General features: G+C 38.8%; 1 protein-coding gene across 1 annotated transcript in view; it reads right to left on the bottom strand.

Annotated features, from left to right (window-relative positions):
* Positions 1–19,491, bottom strand: part of Gucy1a3 (guanylate cyclase 1, soluble, alpha 3) — a 72,113-nt gene extending 52,622 nt beyond the window's left edge. The window contains exons 1-2 of the mRNA XM_013029825.1: positions 19,433–19,491; positions 19,021–19,094 (exon numbers count right to left, since the gene is read on the bottom strand). The gene's annotated coding sequence lies outside the window, so the exon portion shown is untranslated. The remainder of the gene's footprint in view (positions 1–19,020; positions 19,095–19,432) is intronic.
* Positions 19,492–19,847: the final 356 nt, after the last annotated feature.

Raw genomic sequence — 19,847 nt, 5'->3', positions numbered from 1 at the left:
GAAGGAAGGAAGGAAGGAAGGAAGGAAGGAAGGAAGGAAGGAAGGAAGGAAGGAAGGAAGGAAGGAGAAAAATAAATTTAAAATATTCCTATAATTTAACTCCCCATCATTTTCTCCTGCTTCACTGTGATGTCATCTGCATGATAAATTGCATGTACTTTCTAGTGAACATTGCTTGTTGAGAAGTACTTAGCACAGTATCATGCCTCATTAGTAATTCAAGGAATGCAACCAAAGCCAATAAGTGTCAATGTTAAACTACTAATTCTATGTGATGGAGAGGACAAAACACATGCAAGAAAAGTGGTAAAATACAAACAAAATCAAGATAGATCAGATTCTATAAAATACATTGCTTCTTTTTTGATTGTTTGTTTGTTTCTTTGTTTGTTGGTCTGTCCTGGGGCTTCAACTAAGGACTTGGGCACTGTCCCTCAGCCTCATTGTGCTTAAAGCTAGCACTCTGCCACTTGAGCCACAGTGTCACTTCAACTTTCTTTGAGTGGTTTATTGGAGATAAGAGTCTCACAGACTTTCCAGCCTGGACTAGCTTTAAACGGTGATCCTCAGATCTCAACCTCTTGAATAGCTAGGATTATAGTCCTGAGCCACTGGTGTCTGGCTGGTACATTGTTTCTTGGAAATAAGCTTTAAAATGAGATGCTAACAACTTTGTGTAATTCAACATATCAGTTTATGAATATAATACATTTTAATCACTGCCATCTCTCCCATCATTGTCTTCTACATCTCTCTCCCAACCTCAACCAATGCTCAAGTTGGTTCCATTTCTACATACATACATTCAATAGTATGACTGCATTTGTCCACCCTTCCTCTCTCCACTCATTTGCATGAGCTAATAAAAATAAATAAAGTAAAATAAAATAAATTACTTGTCTCTAGTAGCTCATACCTAGCTACTTAGGAGGCTGAGATTTCAGGATCACAGTTCAAAGCCAGTTAAGGCATGAAAATCCATGAAACTCTTATCTCTAATTAAACACCCCAAATCCAGAAGTGAACTGTAACTCAAGTGGTAGAACCCTTGCCTTGAGTACAAAAGCTCAGAGATAAGAACCAAGTTCTGAGTTCAAATGCTAGAACTAGAAAAAAATAAAACAAAATAGTTCACTTATACTTTGTTCCAAATTTAATGAGCTTCTCAAAGCAATAATTTCCCTTTAATCCTCTTTAGAATCTAATCTGAGAGAGAGTGAGAAAAAGAAAATAGAGAGAATATTCTTAAATGGCTACAATGTAAAGTCAAAATGGCTTTAATAAAAAAAATGGGGAGTGAGCAGAGTTAGACAGCAAGCAAAGTTAATAAGAAACATCACTTGTAGTCAGTGACAGCCAAAGATTGTTAGGAAAGCTTCCCTGGAATGTGCAGAATTTGAGCTTACACTGGAGACTAGGGTTTGAACATAAAGACTTTGGCAAAAGTTCATGCTGAAGAAGGAGAGTGGTCCCAAGGGAAATCAAGGGATGAAGGAAGCTATACTTGGTGGGGAGGAGACAGGAAAGGAGATATTACAAAATTAACATTGGCATGAGGTGGCAGCTCACTAGATCTGAGGAGAACAATTACTCTAGAGAATTTTCTGTTGTGATAATGATGGCATTACTAGAGAGATGTATAACACAAGGATGGCAGTAGGTCCAAATAGTGGATTTGTGTGTCTGTGTGCATGTCTGTCTACTTTTAACTATTAGAAAGGCATCTAGAAGAGACTTAGTTGAATATTATAGCCTTTAATTAAAGAACACATCAGACATAAATTTGTGCCCCATGAAGGAAAACAATAAAGTCAGGAATTTAATTGTCAATGTCTCAGTGGTACAAGCAGAAACAAGAATGTCCAAAAAGTTAGTGCTCTCTAGAATATTCATGTTTAAGAATTAAATAAGGATGTTGTGATTAAGATAGAAGCAGCAATTAGGAAAGTATGATGGGAATGAACAGGGAAGAAATACGTTTAAAAAGAATCATGTGCTGGGAGAGAGTGGGGAAAACCAAACATAAATTTGAGTCTTCAACTAGAAAGAAATGGGTGACATTCAGAAGATAATGATAGTGGAGTTAGTGTTGAAAATAAGGGGGTAGAGAACAATAATACCATTATGCCAGGACCTACTACAGCCTATGTAGACTTCATTGGATTAAGAGGCACCAAATTTGAAACCAGGGGTTTTGAGAATAGGAAATCTTCATTCTTTGGCTCTATTTAGGTAAAGTGGTAGCCTTCTATATAGAAATAATTGTTATCCAGTATATATAGCCTCTGGTTATAGAAAAAATATATTCCCATTCCATTAATTATAATGACAACAAGCTAGAGAATCTATGCAATCACAGGATTAACAGCATTCTTCAGAAATCATGAATATAAAGCTAAATGCTACAGTACCAGGCATTTTTGGCCCATACCTATAATCTCAGTGACTCAGGAGGCTGAAATCCACAGAATCATGTTCAAAGACAGTCTGGGCAGAAAAGCCCCTGAGACTCAATCTGCAAATTAATCAGCAAGGAGCAGGCTTGAGGTGTAGCTCAAATGGTAAGTATGCAAGCTGAGCATGCTAGAGGCTCTGAGTTCTAACCCCAGTTCAAGCCCTTAACAAAAACTATAGTTAAATTCATATACAATGGTAAAACTCAGAACATTTTCCTGTTATTAACATAAGCAAAATAGAGATGCTTGCTCTCAATACTTCTGATAAAGACAATATTAGTTAAGCTGCCATCAACAAAAGTTTTTTAAAAAAAACACAAAAAGAAAAAAGATCACCTGTTTATTCCATACATGTGTAATGTTCATGCAGGAATTCCAAAGAGATCCACAAAACAACGCGAATAAAAGTACAAAGTAGAACAAGTAATTTCTGTACTAACAGCAAACACTGGGGAATAGTTATAAAGTATTATACAATTTTAAAGCCCAAATATGGTCATGTCAGCAAATAGGAAATACTTAGGAATAGACACAACAGAAAGTTTGCAAATTTGTTATAACAAATAGTATAATTGTGAACACAATTAAGGAAAAGCCCAGTAAATGAACATGTATGATATATTAAATTCAATACTACTAAAGAATCTCTTTCCTTAAACTGGTTTGTAGAGTCAATACAAACACAGTCAGTTTTCCACCAGCTCTTCAGTGGGAATTACAAAGTGGTACTAAGATCAAATGGCAGACACTGAAGAGTCAAATCAAATAACATTAATAAAGAATGACCAACACATGCCTTAAACCTCTCATCTTAGTTAAGGGTACACAATGGACCAAACTCTGTAGAGGCTGAAATGGGAGTGGGGAAATGGCAGGACTACTTTAGGAAACAGATGCAATTTCTGAGCATGCAGATATTCCCTATCACACAATACAGTACACCATTCCACAAGTTCATTCCAGAAAAATGAAACCTATATTCAAATGCAAATCTATATGTGAACATTCAGACCAGCCTTAACTATAATAGCCAAACTGAAAATAATTCAAACGTCTCTCTCATGGGAATGAATGTTGTGAATCCATACTGCACAGGAGCATTTCTCAGCAAATGCATAGGACTAAATAAATTTCAATCCCATTATGCTGAATGAAACCTGATGGCTCATACCTGTCATCCTCAGCCGTTCAGGAGGCTGAGATCTAGGGGTCTTCATTTGAAGCCAGCGTAGGCAAAATGTCTTTGAGATTATATGTCCAAAATCATCAGCAAAATGCTAAGATGAAGGCATAACACATATGAAAGAGACAGTTGTAAGCAATTATGCCAACCAAGAGCATATTGATCTGAGTTCAAGCCCTGGTACTGAAACTAAAAACAAATCTGCAGTGACAGAAAACAGTAGCTATCTGGGGATGAGGGAAAAGGAAGGTGTGGACAGGGAAGAGCCCAAAAATACATCTTTCAGGAATTGACAGAAGTATCTTTTATTTTAATTGAGGTAGTGGAGTCATGGGAATCTGCATGTAGTGAGATCTTATTAAACTGTAAACTTTGTACATATTCAGTCTATTATAAGTGGACTTACACTACCATACTATTAACTTAAAAAACATAAAAGCTCAGAGAAGTCAACTGACCTACATATTGAAAACTGGTTATCCCTAAGGGAGAAGAGACTTCATCCCAGATGAAGTGGTGGTAGGTGACAACTTTCCCTAAAGACAGGGTCATGAGAAGCTGATTGGCTGCACGTAGCTACATAGTCAATTAACATCCTGAGAAACCCACCTTCATGACTTCTCTTCCCTTGCTGCCTTTCTCAAGGCCAATAAACTATGAATGCCCAGAGCATACCAAGAGATCATCTGGAGTCTATATCAATACCAAGACAAGGATTTGCTGAATGCTGAGAGCCAGACAAACCGATTGACAGAAACAACCTCTGACTTTTCCAAAGCATCAAGTATAAAGCAATAGCTGCTGATGGACAGCAAGGCCAAAAGATCCCTCTATGTGGGGAGAGCCAAGAGGTCTCGTCAGAGGCCCCAGAATCCGGCTTCTAGGCTGTGTGGTGCACATGAAAATACCCAAATGTGAGCTTTTGTGTCCTGGTACAAAGGCAACCTATTCTATCTTCAAAATTTGAAGGCAGTGGTCAACTTTATGGAAGTCAAATTACAGCATAGTGAGTCTCACATGACTTACATGACTCAGTCGTGTACCCATGAAGCCTTACATATCCATCATACACAGCATATAGACTGACATATGGCCCACAGAGAAAGAGAGAGCCCTTAGGCAGGAGAAGAAGCAATGAGTAGATACAGACTAAGGAAAGATGGCCCAGATATCAATATCAGTCCAAAAACAAAACAATAGCAACAGAAAAAAGGATCTTGGCACCAATGGTTCACGTATGTAATCTTAGCTCCTCATTAGGCTAAGATCTAGAGAATCACAGCTCAAACCCAGTCCAATCAGAAAAATTGTATAAACTTCACCTATAAAATAAGGAGAAAAGAGCAGGACTGGAGGTGTAGCTCAAGTGGTAAGGCACCAAGTGGGCTAGCAAACTGAGTACACTTGAGGTATAACGTTCAAACACTAATATGAAAACCATTTAAACAGATAATGAGTAAGGATTTTCTTATATGTATTTAATTAGCAAACCCAAGAAATGAAGCAAACCTTTAGCCTAATAAGTACAGAGAAAATCACACCTAGACAGGTCATGATTAAATTACTGGAACTCAAAGATCAAAACTACAATGAAAACAACAAATTTTCCCCTTCCCAGCCAGTTAGGGGAGGAAAGAAAGACATAATGAAGAGATGGAAAATGATATGATTTTTTTACTAAGTATTTATCAAAAGCACTTAAAGTATAAAGTAAAACAAAACAAAATAAAACATACTATAATCAACAAAGTATAGCTGTATCTCTATCTATCTATCTATATTGCAAGAGTAAATAAGCCAGGTAGAGTGTTGCACACTTGTAATCCTAGAATTTAGGAAACTGAGGCAAGAGCATCATGAGTTAGAGCCCACCTGGAGCTGTGTAACAAGGTATTTCTCCAAAACAACAAAAAATTAAATATATAAACATATAAAAGCAACAAAAGCAAAAGCAACAAAAATAAAGATCAAACCAAAAACTACAAATTTCCTAAACATTTTAATTATAAAGAGCCCTAGGTCAAGGAGGGAAGATTAAAGATCACTTGTTTATTTTAATTTGGCTGGACTTCGTTCACGTACTTTTAAATGTTTAAATTTGATCTTGATTGATGCATTTATCTAGAAGTTCACAGATCCTTGAAACCTAACTGTAAGTCATATACTATAGAGTTTGTTATATGGTATTAACTTGGATGTAGGCAGAAGAGTATTGAAATGGATGATCCTATACATCAGTAGATAACTAAATGCACTGCTATTCCAGTGTGCCCTACTCTGAACACTATTTCCTCATGTGAAAACCAGCCATGGGAAAGGAATAGTGCTCTAAGGATCTGATGAAGATAATGCATTCCAATCAGGGTTTAGAACATAGTTTAATAAGTGTTCATAATCACTAGCTGGATATGATGATATCTCTTTGGTGATTACCTTGTCCATGACATAGATGATCAAAAGTAGCAGGTGTAATCTGCACATTCCAAAAGGTCTCCATAGCAACATCCTGATGCTGTGAGTATTTCTCGATCTAATTTGTCCTGAATATGGTGAGCTATCCCAGAGACTGCATGTGATGATCAAGTCATGCTAATGGAATGTGTGCTTGTGTAAAGGTTTCCAAATTAATAGATTTAGAGATTAACATAATTTATCCTCAGAACTTGGGATCCTCCTAGCTATCAATATAATTATTTACTCTCTAATCTTATTACTATCTAATAAATAAATAGTTTCAAATTCTTATATTTCTTAAACTTCAGTGTATATACAAGAGGTAAGTGCATCAGGCTGTTTTGCAGTAATATTAAATTATTTTCACTTTTCTTAATTAAGATATTTATCCCTTTCCAGGTTCCAGTGACTCATACCTATTATTCCAGTTATTCAGAAGGCTAAGAACTGAGGATCATGGTCCAACGCCAATCCAGTCAGGAAAATCCATGGAACTCTTATCTCTAATTAATTACTAAGAAGCTGCTAGTGATAGAGAAACTAAAACTACACAAACTTAGCTGGGTATGATGGAGGCATCAATAATCTTTATGTAAGCCTATGTGGCATATCAGAAATGAGTTTCTACAAAAAGGCTACATTTAATTTTAGTTTTGTAGAATAAGAACAATGTAGACACAACAAGAAAAGGCATGCTAAGAGTATACAAGTATGTACAAAAGATGAGGTCATAGAGGCAGAAAAAGATGGTGATTCATAAAGTAGGTCTAGTTTCAGTTTCTGAGGACCTCCATACTGATGTCCATAATGGTTACAGTAGTTTATATTCCCATCTACAAAGCATGAGGGTTCCCATTTTCTCCTGCTTCCTTACCAGTATTTGTTGTTTGTTTTCTTGATGGCCACCATTCACTACTGGACATATATCTGGAGCAATGCAAATCAATACACAAAGAAGATACCATCACACCGTGTTTGTTGCAATGCTGTTAGCAGTAGCAAAATGGAGGAATCAGTTGGAGTGTCAATGATAGATGAATGGATAAAGAAGATATGGTACGCACATACCATAGAATATTATATTATTTAAAAATAAAATTGTTATTTAAAAATAAAATTATTTAACAAATTATTTTAAAATTAAAAATATTTAAAAATAAAATTATGTTATTTATAAAAACATGAATTGATCTCTAATCACAGAACATTACTTTAACATGGGACTATTATATAGGAGGTTGAGGGAAGGGAAGAGTGAAAAGGAGAGGTTGAAGGTGAGTAATTTTGAAATACTTCCAACTATAGATAATGACAACAATAGAAACCTCAGTGAAAGCTGTTGAACAATAGGAGATTGAAGAGGTAGAGAGCTAGGAAGAGGGTGAATGAGGAGAAATATGATGTAAAGCACATATCAAAATAAAACAACAAATTCTGCTGAAATTGTTTTAAGAAGGGGAATGGGATTTTGCATTGATAGAAGGGATGAGGCTGATCAGGATATACTATATAAATGCCACAATGAAACCTCTAGGGTAAATATATGCTAATAAAAAAATTAGCAGCTGTGCACTGGGGGTTCATGCCTATAATCCTAGTGACTGAGGATCTGAGATCTGAAGATCTCAGTTTGAAGTCAGCTCAGGCAGGAAAGTATCACTGCTGAATTAGTTCAAAAATATGTTTCTAAGTAGCATATTCTCGATTGAAGGCAGGAGGGAATACAAGAAAAGTGCCTTCTGATACCAGACAACATGCAGTTAAAATATGTATTCCAAGAGACCTCTCATCTCCGCCTCCTCCACACAATAAAGAAAATTGCCAACCCACAAAGCTGAGATTCTTAGGAAGGATCACAACCAGAAACTTTGATGGAAGATATATGGATGGTTCCCTTGTGTATTCCCTGCTTGCCCCTGGCCAAAGCAGCAAGTGTGCTGCAGGTAGAAACCAGATTAAGGCAAGATGAAATCACAACACAAACTGCAGAGGAATGAAAGGTTCTGTGAAGACGATTTGAGCTCATGGTTCACACACAATATTCAAATTATATAGATATAGTATATACTATATATAGCTATAGTATATACATATATACTCTGTATACATATAAAGTGTAGGTATATAGATCATATATACATATCACAAATAGAGAGCTAGATTAGTTCAAAGATATATATATATGACTATATATAAAACAATATACATAAACACAATGGATGATTATTTGCCCATTAATGCAATTATGTCATTTGCAGGAAAATGGATAATGTTGGAGACCATGTTGAGTCATGTTATATTGAGAAAAATGAGTATTGACTGTTTTATTCTCATACATGGAATCTAGGCCTTAAAAACATGAATGACAAGGGTGTAAATTGGGACTATTTGGGGTGGAAAGCAGCTGGAGGTGAGAGTCCAAGGAGATGGTGAAGGAGGGATGGATAGAATTAGTGCACTTCACAATAACGAAACCTGTACCAATTGTTTTTATAAGAGGGAGTATAGGTCTGGCACTAGTTGCTCATGTTTGTAATTCTAGCTACACAGAAGGCAGAGTTCTGATGATTGAGGTTCAAAGCCAACCCAGGAAGGAAAATCCCTGAGATTCTTATCTCCAATTAATAACAAAAAGCCAGAAGTGGAGCTATGGCTCAAGTGGTAGAGTTCTAGCCTTGAGCAAAAAAGTGCAGGGACAGTGCTCAGGCCCAGAGTTCAAGCCCAGGACTAGAAGAAAAAATGAATGGCAATAAGAAAGCAATAGAGGTAATGAATCTGATCAAATTGCACTATACATACATGTACATACCACAACAAAAACTCTTTCTTGGATTTAAATATTCCAATAAAAGAGGAAAAATACAATTTGCTCTCCAAACTCTTATCAAAAAGAATCACAGCTTGAGGTTTTTGGAATCTGAGGACACAGAGAGAGCCTAAGAGCTACTCATAGCCAGTTACCATGGAAAAGAAGCAGAAATCCATTCTGAGGCAAAGTAAGTAATATTTTTTGGTCAAGGCAGATGTGTAGGGGGTGGGAAGGAATGTTCCTGATAACTAATGTCTACAAATATTTTAATATATTTAACAAATAAAGTTTTACACTGGGAGTATGGTAGAAAGGCAGCCTTGTCCTGGTCATATTTACAAGAGTGTCAATGCCCACAATGACAGAACAAAATCTTTTATTAATTTTTGTCATTTTGAATATTTGCAATGTGATTATGTTCATCCAACCTCGGCCTTTGTTGCATTCATAACCTTCCAACAATTCATGCAAAGTCCTATCTGGACAAAGCTAATGCTCACAAACACGCCATCTAAAAGTTTGTGTTACACTAATGGAAGTTTGAAATTCTTTGTTCCATGTCTTGTCAAATTAATTGGATAGTCCATAGCCCCTTTATCTATGAATATACATCTGACATATTTACCAGATCTGTCAAAATGCACACAGTTCTAAATCCAATGGATACCACATGGTTCTTTGCTAATGTTTATCATGGTAAAGCCTAATTTATAAGGTAAGCACAGAGATTAACAATAATTTTAACAAGGAATGCTTAACAATGAATTTTTAACAATGGCAACAATACATTACCACAAAAGCTATTTAGTACTTGAAAATTGTTTATTGTTGAAATTTCCCACTGTAACTGTTTGCTATAGGTAACTGAAACTACAGAAAGCAAAACCATAGATATAAAAAGCATTTCATTCAACTATGTAGCACATACTTGAAGCTGAAAGATGATCACCAGTGGAGAATAAGCAACTAACCATGCATCTATATGTGTGTGTTTATGTGTGTGTGTGTTTGTGTGTGTGTGTGTGTTTATACCTTGTGTATGCTTATCCTGGAGTTTGAATTTAGAGCATTGCTCTCTCATTTGGCTTTTTGCTCACTGCTGGAGCTTTACCATTTAGACCATATTTTCAGTCCAGCTTTTAGCAAGTTAATTGAAAATAAACGTCTCACAGACTTTTCTGCTTGGGCTGGCTTCAATTTTCAGACTCCTCTATAGCTAGGATTAGAGGTTAGCCACCAGTGCTGGGTGTGTTTTGACTATAACTAAACTTCTCTAGTAAAAGAATTAGCTGCACAGCTTTGCCCTCAACCAATTCTTATCTCTTAAAAAAATAAGGTAGAGAGAGAAAGGGAGAGAGAGAGAGAGCGAAAGAAAGAGAGAGAGAGAGAGAGAGAGAGAGAGAGAGAGAGAGAGAGGAGAAGAGAGAAATCACATCTAGGAGGTAGTGATAGGAAGATCCAGGCTTGGGATAAGTCTAAGACAGAAGTTTCAGAACAGTCCATGTTAAAAAACAAAAACAAAATGAGAAGTTTGCTCTGGGTAAGAAGCAAGGCCCTATTTGATAAGTAACTAAATCAAAAAGAGCTAGCAGCATGATTAAAATGAGAGAGCAGCTGCTTAGCCAGCATGAGATCTCAAGTTCAAGCTCCAGAAGCACCAGAAAAAAAATCAAGAAAGATATGAGACAAGAAAATAAATATAGTATGCTAGAGCTATAGTTTACAAAGGCATAACATTTTCCTTCCTGTCCCAACACCTTAATCACCCACATAAGTACAAACAATTTACTAACCCTCTCCCTGTAGTGCTCAGCACCTTCTGCCTAGTACCCTCTCCCCACCACAATCTACATTTTAATCCCAGGGAATCAACATCATAGACTTGTTTTAAAATCTCAGCTGAGTCCTGGATCATGTCTGGATCGCTTTCCTCAATTTCTCTATCCTGCACAACTGCATCCCTTCTCCTTAGACCTTTAGAAACAGCTCATGAAAACTTTCCACAGCGCTTCCATGATGACATACATAACCCTGAGACTGTTCTTACTTTGTTATCTGCCCTAAACAGACTCAAAATTCTTCAAGTCAGGAACTAATTTAGCTTGTATCTCTCCAGTGACAAGTATAATCTACAATAAACTGTATTGAGAAAAGTGCAGAGAGAGACTGATGTGCTAAAAATAAGATGGTAAATTACTAAACAGGAAATAAGCTAAAGTTCTTCAAAATTGCAAAAAAAAAAGTACAAAAGGCCTTTTCAATCTCTGCAGTGAGTGCCAAATAAAGTCGTAACAATGGCATTTTTATTAGATATTATAGGAAGTGTTCTGCCTCCCAGGCAGAGTTGTGATGTAGAAATTAAAACAGTGGGTCATGACTGGACAGGCTTAACTATGCTCTCCTATGTTTCGTAGCTGTTCTTTAGAAAAGTAATGTTCTCATTGATTTAAAAACAGGGCAAAATTGAAAGTGACAAATATAAAACCCTGAATATGAAATGATATAAAATATTCTAGATGAGTGCCAATACATTAATAGGAAGAAATAATACTACAAAGTACCAAAAGTATTTGTGGAGAAAAATGCTTGTTAAAATAATCCTTAAAAATTAATGTGATTGGTGAGGTTTGGTGGTTCATACTTGTAATCATGTGTTCCCAGGAGACTAAGATCTCGAGGATAAAGGCTAGAAGTCAGCCTGGGCAGAAAATTCCTCCAAAGTCTTTCTCTAATTAATCAACAAAAACCCAGGCTGTAGGTAGCTCCAATGGTAGAACACCAGTAAGGCAAATATAAGTTCCTGAGTTCACAATCAAGTATCACCAAAGGAAAAAAATGACAATTATTAAGACGCAGAGGATTAACAGAATATGAAGAACCTAGCCAGGTAACCCAATTTTCAAAGTAAAAAATGTATATGCACTAACTTTAGCACTTAGCCCTGGGAGCTTGACATGAACTTTAGGCCTACTGTAGGGAGATTCTTTAAAATGTAATATCAGCATTTAAAATGAGAAGTAATATTATCTTAATCCAGTGAGAGGTTACAGGATTGTATGAAATATCAAATATCAATGTAAAGGAATCTAGTGTGATTTCCTTTTATTTTTAATAAGGTCACTTGCTTCATGTCTGTTCTTCAAAGTGAAAATACACTGCAACAAGGTATTTGACCAGGTCTAACACCATACACTTTTGAGCTACACAAAGGAAAAAAAGGAGTTACTTGACTATGTACCCTGTAAAACAGCCTTCAAAAGAGTACTAAGTCATGCACTAGATAAAAGCAAGAAAGATCCTGACAAATGTCTTCCAGTTCAGTGTCTTTGAAGCCTTCTTTAGAAACTGAAAAACTCTTATTGCCTCTTATCTTCAGGAAATGGTAATCTGTTTTATAAAACCAAAATCACCCAGACCTACAACTTTCCAGAATAATAAATGAACTGAAAATAAAGGTTAAATGTAATTACATTGAAGTATACTTTAAAGTTCCAAATGCAGCTGATAATGGTGACACATACCTTTCAGGGCAGTACCTGGAAATTTAAGGCAGAGGATAGTGAGTTTCAGAGCAGCCTGGACTACAGCATGGCACTGTCTCAAAAAGTAAAATTGAGGGGCTGGGAAGGTGGCTCAGTGCTAGAGTGCTTGCCTTGAATGCATGAGGCCCTGGGTTCGATTCCTCAGCACCATATAAGCAAAAAAAAAGCCAGAAGTGGTGCTGTGGCTCAAGTGGTAGAGTGCTAGCCTTGAGCTGAAGAGCTGAGGGACAGCGCCCAAGCACAGAGTTCAGGCCCCACAACCAGACCCCCCCCCCAAAAAAAAAGTAAAATTGATTTTCTAAGGCTGTAAACAGCCAAACAAGCTGGGCTGGGCAGCTTATTTGAAAAATAAATGTCTCATACATGTAATCCCAGCTACTCAGGAGGCTGAAGTCTGAGAATACCACTCTAAAGCCAGTCTGTACAAAAAGTTTGCCAAACTTAGACTCCAATTAACAAGCAAAAAGCCTGAAGTAGAGGTGTGGCTCAAGTGGCAGAGTGCCAGTCTTGAGCAAAAAAGCTGAGCTAGAACTCAAAGGTTCAAAGCCTTCTTCTGTACTGAGTTCAAGCATCAATACAGATAGATAGATAGATAGATAGATAGATAGATAGATAGATAGATAGATAGATAGATAGATAGATAGATAGATAGATAGATAGATAGATAGATAAAGATAGATAAGCCACATAATATGACTGAAAAACAGAAAAAATATGGAAAGAAGGAAGGAAATGGGAAGAATGGAGATTATTTTTTAAGTTTAATTTTCTATATACAAATGAAGTCAGGAGATCAGATTTGGTCGGCATCATATTGGCCACGTGGTTGGTTCGTAGAGTCTGGCATTTTGTCTTCATATTGGGAGAAGGAATCCTCTTGCCCGATTACTGGAGGCAGGAGTGAGCACTGATAGGCTACTGAATCTGTCAGTCCAGTGCCTGGCACTGGGAATTTCCTGTGGATCTGCCCTCAGTGCCGACCTATTTGGGCCCTAACCCACTCAGTCGCCATGATACCATGCACGTCTGTCTCTGTGATTGTCTCTTGTGTACTGTCTCCTGGCTCGTCTCCAGTCAACATGGCGCTGAATTGGAGTACTGGTATTGTTGGTATTGTGTTTCCTAGCGTGTTATATGTATTTGGGGCCTGCAGGCCTTTGTAACAACTGGCTACCTGCAGCCTGCCAACTGTATAATAATGACTCCAATATTCTATATTTTAAAATGTGGCTTTTGGGATGATTCACATTACACCACTATCAAGTGAGATAATCCCACTAACTCAGTGGCCCTAGCACGGTGTTCTATGTTTACTCATAGGGACCACATTTAATGAAAAACTGGAGTCCATCCAAAGGAGAAAATGTTTGATGGTATGATCCACTAAACTATATCAAATGAAAATAGGCTGAACTGCCAGGCACCAGTGGCTCATACTTGTAATCCTAGCTACTTAGGAAGCTGAGATCTGAATATTGCAGTTCGAAGCCAACCCAGGCAAAAAAGTGAGACTTTTATCTTCAGTAAACTATCAAAACAGCCAGAAGTGGAGCTGTGGTTCAAGTTGTAGAGTGGTAGCCTTGAATAAAATCAGATCTGGGACAGACCAGGCCCCGAGTTCAAGCATCAGGACTGGAACATACACGTGTGTATGTGCACACACACACACACACACACACACACACACACAGAAACAAAATGGGTGAAGTAACTGCATATTATTATTAAAGTCTACAGGAATTATTACATGTGAAAGAATTTTTTACAAGCATTCCAGAAAGAGAAATTGACCTGAATATTCCTAATTTGAATTAGGATACACAGATCATGTACTAAGATTATGAACAGACTAATTAACTAATAAATGTCCAGAATATTTACTATGCAGAATTTTATACATAATGACTAGAAGGAAAAAAGCAATAACTTTATAGCCCTATGAATTAGCCCTTAAACTGTAGTTGGAGGTGACGTATTTGTCACCGAGGAAAGGACAAAGTTGTATCATTTTATCCAGCTGCAGCTAAGGTTGGGAAGAATGGGTCTGATGTGCCGAAAAAGAAACCTGGGGTTAGATGGACTTGAAATTACTGCCCAAAATGAGTGTGATAAAGAGAGGAATGTTAGAAAATGAGGGTAGTCAAATAAAGAGAGAAGAGGGTGCTAATGGCAGTGAGTTAGTGATATATTGGAAGAACTGTTGTCAAGGAAGAGTATCAGAGTTTTGGATAGTTTCACTGGAGCTCCAAACTGCTGAAAAGGCCCAGGGGTTGAAGAGTATCTGAAGAGAGGACATAGAGTCAAATATTTGGAAGTCAAACCTTACATTGGTTTGCTCATGCTGAATGAAATCCTGAAAACTCATAGCATTCCAATACTGAACATCCATGGCCTGTCAAAGGGCAGAAAGAAAACTGTAATTTTAGATTGTCAAGAAAGGAGGAACATTTGATAGGTCAGTATGCACTGGAAATGGAAAGAGAGGAACAAAAAATAGTGGTTGTAAATAATCAGTGACTGAAACACCAGTTTCCAAGCAGGGCTGAACAGGCTTCAAACTCTGTCAGAGAATAGCACTGGAGTGCCAACACCAAAATATTCCATGCAAGGCACTTGCCAAACAAGTGCTGTCCTTTACGTCATAGAGATAACTTACAGCATCAAGGCACAAAAGTCTTTAAGGCCGTGATAAAAAAGGACAACAATAATTAGCTTAGACACCTACTGTGTCATTCCATTCCCATCAAGGTGAGTCCCAGGGTGGAAAATGAGAGCTGGGGTGGGGGAGTGGGGTGATACACAGGGAGAGACACAGAGAGAGAAACAGAGATCTAAAATTAGCAGGAAAAGCGAACTTTTAAGTAGGCACTGCTAATGTAATGTGGCATCATGCAAGAGGCTAGGAAGATAGGATGAACGTAGAGGAAGTATTCGGGATTGGGAAGTGAGTCCCCCTTCCTTTTCCTGGAGAGTTAATTTCTAAGGCCATTGTTTGGCCTCAACTTCCTGATCATTCTTCTCATGCATGGTGAGACCCTGGAGTTGGTATATGAGTTAGACTTGGCTTTACTTTTATTAAAATAGGAGAGTATGTTGACATGCATATTTAATTAGAGGTAAGAATGCATGCCAGGTAAAAGAGGCCAGAAACTATAAGCAACGAGTCTCACTTCTGTGGAAAGGCAGACCACGCCCCAGAGCCTTTTCAGTTTTAAAAGGTAGTACTCTGTGGGCTTATAGAGAAGCTGGCCAGAGACCCCTGCAATCAGTTCTAAATTAAATTTTCTCATATACTTTAAGCCTCTTCCTACTGACCCTCAGGCTACAGGAAGATGAAATCTCCTGGGCCTGAACCCAGTGGAGAGGAAATCAAAACACACCAGACAAGGTATTTCAAAACTGCCCATGAAAAAAAGTATGATTTAATATGGCCAAAAAATTACTCCACCCTCAGTAATCAATTAACTCCTTTATGGGCAAAAAAATTGGCTCAAGAAAAGGATTAAAAATTGTCAAAAAGCTCTTTTTGTATCAGGTCAACATGGAGACACTCAAAACAAATTATTCAGTACTAGCAAGATGAACCAGGAAGGGACAGCATTGTAATTAGTAGTGTTAAACAAAAACTAAACGTTTCTAGCCGAGTGCTGGTAGCTCATGCTTGGATTCCTAGCTTCTTAGGAGGTTGAGATGTGAGGATCAAGGTTCAAAGCCAGCTTGGGCAGGAAGTCCATGAAACTCCTAACAATAAAAAAAAAAAACCAGAAGTAGAAATGTGGCTCAAGTGGTAGAGCACTAACCTTGAGGAAAACAAGCTCAGGGACCATGTCCAGGTCCTGTGTTCAAGCCCCTGGATACTCCCTTTCCCCCCATACAAATGTTTCTCTGAAGTGTGAAAGAGTAAAACTTACTTGGACAAATATTTCTAATTGAGTGACATGAAAACAATGCCATAGCCACACATTGGTGGCTCACTCCTGTAATCCTAGCTACTCAGCAGGCTGAGATCTGAGCAAGGATTGAAGATAGCCTGGATGAAAGTCCCTGAGATTCTTACCACCAATAAAATGAGCTAAAACCTGGAAGTATTGGTTAAACACCAGCCTTGAGTGAAAAAGTCATGCAAAAGTGTGAGGCCCTGAGTTTCATCCCTAGTACAGGCATGAGGAAACAAACAAAACCAAACAAAAAAACAGAACCATAAAAAGTTAAATATCCTACACTAGAGAAGAAAAGCCAAACAATTTCCAAGTGAATCTGACATAGAGATTAGCTCCATCACATTTCTTAAAAGGTTTCACACTAATAGCATTTCAGGGCTTGTTTTATCTAAATGTTACTGTACCTTTCCATTTCTTCTCACAGGCAGATATTCATTCCTAATACTGCCTATTTTTCTACTTGGAAAAAAGAGTAATTTGGGGTTTGGGTGGATACCTATTATACTAACTTAAACTATCCTGTAAACAAACTCCTTCTGTATGCGTTGTTAGCAAATGAAAATATAGATTAATTCTTTGTATGGTTTTTGGCAAAATTCAAATATACACATATTCTACTGGGTCAATAAAAGTAATAATAGTTAAAAGACAAGATTTTGAAAGTCTCAGAAAATATATATGAAAAAATCTATATTTTGTTTCCCAAATAGCTTATTGATATATTATTCATAATAATATGTTTGTGTTGTTGATTAGGTAAGACGTGGTAAGGAGTTTCAACACAGTATTTTGAAGTTTTTTACACTTTACTTTTAGGCTACCAGATGTAAATCAAATAACTGCAATCTTTCCTGTTCTCAAAAGACAGAAACCCAACTTAATGAAGTTATTTTATATCTGAATATATACAAACATGGGATCTTTTGTATCCTGTTCTCTAGAAACACTGTGCCCAGTACAAGTACTTTATATTTCAGGAAAATTATTTTTATTTTGTCATATTCTAAAAAGATCTTACAGTAATATAAAAAAGAAGATATCCATCCATCTATCCATTACAAATTTCCACTAGTTCCACAGAACTTACTTTGGTAACTGACACACTTTAAAACATACAAATAAGTCTTTTATAGAAAATGTTTAATTATTGTAACATAATTTTAGAAATTTTCCTATTAGTCTAAAACAGCAAACCTCATGCGGAGAGCCTGTTGTTTTGAGAAGAAAGTGTGGATTACATACTTTTAACTGCACACTACTACTGGATCACAGCTCTCTTTTCTCTATCTGGGGATGCTCTTCTGTCACTCTAAATCAGGAGCAATTCCACCTTTGAGTTCAAGACCTCTGAAGCAGATCCACAGACCTGTCATTTTTAACTCCACAGATAACACACTCACTATATCTTGACAAGTAAACTTTGCTTTGGAACGCTAGACCTTTCTGTATTGTTGGCTACCATTGATTTCTACCACCCTTCATAAAAGAGTTGTAGAACTGATGACTCCTGAAGAAAATCGATGCATAACCTCTTTAGGAAAAGCAGCAGATTACTTCTACCTTCTGAACCAAGTTACAAAAATTCTTATAATTAAGCACTTCAGTGTTGGTGTGTTAAGTAACAGGGAAGTTAACAGTTTAGACGTATAGAGACATTTAATGAAATCACAACTAAAAGACCGATTCTAAGGAATCACTATCAATAAATTACAAATAAAATTCTAATGAAAAAAAATCTATCCTTAGACTTTGCGGGGATTTAAGACATTGGAAACCAAGATGCCTACAAGTAGTCACATAAGAGGGCTGCTTCACTTCTGTCTTCCTTCAGGAGATGTAAACTGTTTATCAAAAGCAAAATGAAGGAGCGACCATGAGAAAACCAAGGAGCAAAGGAAAGGCTCAGGGAAGCCACAGCCTGGAGTCACATGACCACACTGCCAGGCTGTCCTTCACACAAATGCCATCTAGAGATAGCTCCTCGGACAGGGCGCAGGCTGTGCATGCACACAAAGAGGTGTGGGGAAGGTGAGGAAGCCCTGCTCCCCATCATCCATAATGCCAGCAGTCAAAATCAACACAGAAACCAGGCTAGTAAAGTGACGTGCGCGCTCCCCCACTTTGCAGACACCCCACCAGCAGGCTGGAAGTTTTCAGGCTACTCTTCTCCGGGCAATCCAGAGACCACGGCTGGGCTCTGCACTGGGGCAGGGCGAATTGCTTACCCACCCCTGGCAGCACACAGGACGAAGTCAACCCTAGGCGCGGCCACCCGCCTGGCGGGCTCCAAGGTCCCTGGGTGCACTGGAGCTAGAAGAGAAGCCGTGGCGCTGAGCTGGTGAACTCCAGGAGCTTGATGTCCAATGTGGGAGTCCTGCAGCCCTGCGCCCGCACGTTCTCAAGGCGCGGCCTCGCGGGGCGCAGCCTCTGTGTCCCTGCTCCGCCCTCGGGGGGGCCCCCAGCTTCTCTGCAGCGTGGGAACCGCGCCCCTGCTCTCCCCGGTGCTGAGCGGCTGGAATCGTTGGGACAGCTTCTTCCCAGGATGGGAAGATGAAGGAGGCCAGCCAAAGGCCGGGGAGAGGGGCTTCCTCGCTGGGGGGACCGCGATCGACAGGAATGCCCCGCGCCTACTTACTCAATGGCTTCCCAGACCTCCAGAATGCGTTCCCAGATAGCCAGCAGCTCCAAGGCACGCTTTGCGAATTCGCACTGTGAAGGCAGAAAGAGGGAGTCAGCGGCGCGCCAAGGTGGGAGGCTGGGACGACCCTGCGGTGGTACCTGTGGGTCCCCGCGCGAATGCACCTGGGCACCCGCAGCCCCTTGCTCACTTTGGCCAGCCAGTTCAACAGGCTGGGCAGGACGCGGCGTACCAGGGAGAGCCCATTGCTCCCAATGCCCAAGAAAATCAGTCCTGGCCTAGGTTTCTGAGTCTTTGGGCATTGCTCCTTAAGATGACCCTAGAGGATTCCTTGTGGTTCCTTTCCCAGCCGCCTTAGACCTGTTTTCCCCTTCTCTGCATCGAAAAGGAAAGTAGTGGCCAAACCCACCATAGCGAGGTCACGCCAGGCCCGGGTCACTGGGCTGCAGGCAGCGTCCCCCGCAGCAGGTGTCCTTGGTTTGGGGCTGCTCCCCTGGCTGCCGGCTGCCTCCTGCTTGGGGGTGTAGCCCTGGAAAGTGTGTAAAGCCTCTTGCAAGTCTGCTCGTGGAATACTGGCTGCTTTGAGTCCCACCCACTAGTTCCAGCCTAGCCGAGGGCCAGAGAACTAAATCCCCATTTCTGCAGCCGCCCAATCGCCATCTCAGAAATTACTCCAGGGAGGCAGACACCGGGGAATGGGTCAAAGGAGGGGTCAAGAGAAAGAGATAGGGGATTCGAGGAACATTTGACACAGTTAAAAACAAACCAAAACAAAAGAAAAATATGTTCTTTCTCCCGGTCCACGAGAAGAAAACTGTAGTTTT

The sequence above is a fragment of the Dipodomys ordii genome, unplaced genomic scaffold (genome assembly GCF_000151885.1).
Source record: "Dipodomys ordii isolate 6190 unplaced genomic scaffold, Dord_2.0 Scaffold123, whole genome shotgun sequence".
NCBI classification, from domain to species: Eukaryota; Metazoa; Chordata; class Mammalia; order Rodentia; family Heteromyidae; genus Dipodomys; species Dipodomys ordii.
This window is presented reverse-complemented; position numbering and strand designations above follow the sequence as displayed.